Consider the following 4,048-nt stretch of genomic DNA (forward strand, 5'->3'; position numbering starts at 1 on the left):
TGGCTGAGACTACAGGCGCAGGCCACCAGGCCATGCTAATTTTTATATTTTTAGTAAAGATGGGATTTCACCAGGTTGGCCAGGCTGGTCTTAAACTCCTGACCTCAGGTGATCTGCCCATCTCGGGCTCCTACAGTACTGGGATTTGTGAGCCAGCATGCCTGGCCACTGTTTCTTTACAATGCTGATCTTCTGATGGCAAATTCACTCAGTTGCTCTAAAGGATATTTTCACTCAATATAGAATTCTGGATTAATAGGTTTTTTCTTTCAGCAGTTTCAAGATTATATTCTGCTGTGTCCTCCATAATTTCTAATGGAAAGTTAGGAATCATTCAAATTATTGTTACTCAGTTATTAGTTTTCTCTGTGTTCAAGATTTTTCTCTGTCTTTGGTTTTTAGCAGTTTGATTTCACTAGATGTAGTTTTCTTCAGTGGTATTCACTGAGTTTCTTGAATCTGTAACTTTACATCTTCCACCAAATTTGGGAACAGTTGGCCATTATTTCTTCAAATATTTTTTCTGCCCCACTTTCTCTCCCTCTGGGACTTCAATTACACACATATTAGCCAGTTTGGTATTTCCCACAGGTCTTTAAAAACTCTATTCAGTTTTTTTTTTGAGATTTTCTCTTTCTCTCCTTCAAATTGGATAATTTTATTGATCTATCTTCAAATTTACTGGCTCTTTCTCCATGAATTTTCATTCCACTATTAAGCCCATTCAGTGACTTTAAAATTTCAGATATTGTACTTTTTTCAGTTTTAGGACTTCCATTTGGGTTTTTTTCTTTTCTTCTTTGGGGTGTGAGCGTTGCTGTTTTTATTTTTCTTCTGAGATTTCCTATCATTTCATTCATTACAAGTATATTTCCTTTATATCTTTGAACATAGTTATGATAGTTTCCTTAAAATTCTTGTCTATTAATTTGAACATATGGGCTATCTCTGCCATTTTTCTCTTTAAACAATTTTTATGCATGGTAGCCTTTTCCTGTTGATTTGCATATAAATTGATTTTGGATAGTATACTGAACATTGTGAGTGATCTGTTGTAGAAACTGTGTATTTTGTTGTGTCACTCCAGGCAATATTAATTTCTTAAAGTAGGCAATTAACTTGGCTGAATTTGAAGTGCGAACTGTCTTCCCTGTAGTTTGCAGCAGCTTAAATATCTTTTAATGTTAGCTGTGTTGTTTGTCATCCTTGTTTTACATTGACTATGATTACCCTGAACTCTAGTCTCTGATTATTCAAGTCAAAAACACTGCAGGTTATCTCTTGGAGATTTAGCTGCCATGTATGGCACGGACTAGGACCTAGCCTCCGACAAAAAGCCATACAATATGAAATTTATTCTGTACTGTTTCCTTCTTCCAAATGTTATGTCTCTTCCAGTAATTACTTGTTTTTTTCCACTCTGTGCAGTGTCTCCAGGTAGTGTGTGTAGTTATATACGCTTTTTCTTTCAGTGGTTACACTTGAGATTTCTATGTGCACCCTTGACATATTATTGTTAATATAAAGTGCACTTTCATAGAGAGTACTTTTAATGCTTCCCAGAGAATGCAAGGACTTACTAGAGTACTTGAATCCCATTAATATCTCCTGCTTTTTTTGTTCATGACACATTACATGTATGTGTGTGTGTGTGTGTGTGTGTGTGTGTGTGTGTGTGTGTATTTTAGAGGGAGTATATACCATAATATTAAGGTTATTACTTCTGGATGGTGGGTATGGGGATGATATACTTTTATCTGTACATTTTGCTTTTTCAAAAATAAGCATGTGCTTTGCCAAAAAAGTTTTTAAAGAAGACAAAAGGGAAAAGAATGTTTGCCATGCAGACCCTTTAACCTAGAGCACGTCTTCCCCACTCAGCTGCTCTGCACAGACAGGCTCTTGTCTCCCCACTGGACAACAAGGGTGAATCAGAATGTGGGCTGAGCTGTGAGTGAGCGGGAAACCCTTCAGGCCAGTGAGGGATTCCGAGTCACAGTTCAAGCAGAATAAGGACACATGCAACCCGGTTGCTGCTTGCTTACCAGCTCATCTGTCCCAAGAGCCAAAGGCCATGCTTTTCAGGATCATCAGCAATATCTGGTTGTGGACATGTTTGGGCCCCGAACAGCTCAGAATAGGGTGTTGTGCAATGCCTGGGTAAATCCAGAGCCTTCCTTTCTCAGAGCAAGTGGATGCTGCCAGCAGGCCTAAGCCCATATGAAAGATAATTAGGCACAAATTCACAGTAGCCTTTTATTCCTCACATTGCCTTCTCAGTCATGGCTTTTGTCCAAATTATGGGGCAGGTCAAGCTCAAAGCTTCAGCCCCTCTCTGCTTGCCTCTGACTTCCTGATTCCAGGCCCGTCAAAACCCACAGTCCTGGGGTCTCATTTACACAGAACTCTACTCTGCTAGGTGGTAAGGAGGTGATTAAGTGAAAATATTGCTCTGTATTTCTTTAATGCTTTTAAAGTATTTCAACCTAGATTTTTTTTCTGAGTCCTACAACAAGAAAATACAGAAACCACCAAAATGAAGTTTTCTACCATCAAACTTATAAAAGGACCTATATATGTGTCAATTTTCTTCTTTTTTTTCTTTTTTTACAGTTTTAGTACAAAAAGGAGTAATGTGGTAGGAATCTTTTTCATTTATTGCCCTTGTACTTTGAGAGCACCAAACATGACCTCTAGATCACCAGGGATGCCCCTTGACTTTGAGTATATTTTGTCAAGTGCTTGGCACATGGTAGACATTCAATAAATGAATTATGACGACAATAAAATTACAGCATTGTCTCACCATCCTAGTGGCTAGATACAGACTTTTTACAGAACTTAAGATAATGGTGTGATGGCATTGTTAGCAATTCCAGACAACTCATATTAATGAAAACATTTCTTTCCATGTTTATAAAATATTTCTCTTTGTAAAAACATCAAATAAATGTTATAATTAAAGAGCATACTTAGGGACTTCAAACAAATTTAGTAAGAGATATATTTCAATTTCTCTTCAATAACTTTCTCATGATACTTCATCTTTGCCTTCTTTTATCCCCATAGAAATGACACTAGTTTTGATTTGATTGAGTGCTACCTATGTACCTAGTCCTGTCCAGTCAATATATGATCTCATTTACTTTTCCCTGGGAACTCTATGAGGTAAGCTCTATTAATATCTCCCTTCAAAGACACAGGAACTAAGGCTTTTTCATAAAGTAAATGGCTTTTCCGGCATCTCACAGCCAGAGAATATAAAATCCAGTCTTGGAGCCCGAGGTCATGCTCCATCATTTCTCTCTGCCTCCTAGGTTAGTTTATTACAGAAACTCTGTACATTTCTTTCAGTTATTAAATTTTAGTCATAAGTAAATTCTTACTGATTTTTCTTACTCTTACCCAAATCCAACACATACTTATTGCATATTTACTGTGTGCAAGACATTGTGCTAGCTGTAGTGTGGAGGACATTTACATGTGCAAGAACTGGGGAATTTCCTGCCGGGTTGGCCTGCTCTAGAAAGGAGCTGGGGATGGTAGAAACATTATTTACCTCACTGTAATACAAGGCAGGACCAGCTAAGGTGAAAACGAACATTTGTTGACATTCTATTATGTGTCAGGAACCCTGGATACTTTATGTACATGATCTCAATTGATTTTCTGGTTTTAGGGAGAAAGCATCAGAGGCTCAGGTTTCTTAATAATTTGCTCAAGGTCCACATGTAGGAAATGGGAGAAGCCTACTGTGTTAGTCAGGGTTCTCCAGAGAATTAGAACCAATAGAAGATACAGAGATAGATAGAAAGAGATGGGCCAGGCGCGGTGGCTCATGCCTGTAATCCCAGCACTTTGGGAGGCCGAGGCGGGTGGATCACGAGGTCAAGAGATTGAGACCATCCTGGCCAACATGGTGAAACCCCGTTTCTACTAAAAACTACAAAAAATTAGCTGGGCATGGTGGCGTGTGCCTGTAATCCCAGCTACTCAGGAGGCTGAGGCAGGAGAATTGCCTGAACCCAGGAGGCGGAGGTTGTGGTGA

The sequence above is a fragment of the Cebus imitator genome, unplaced genomic scaffold (assembly GCF_001604975.1).
Source record: "Cebus imitator isolate Cc_AM_T3 unplaced genomic scaffold, Cebus_imitator-1.0 Scaffold68, whole genome shotgun sequence".
NCBI lineage: Eukaryota > Metazoa > Chordata > Mammalia > Primates > Cebidae > Cebus > Cebus imitator.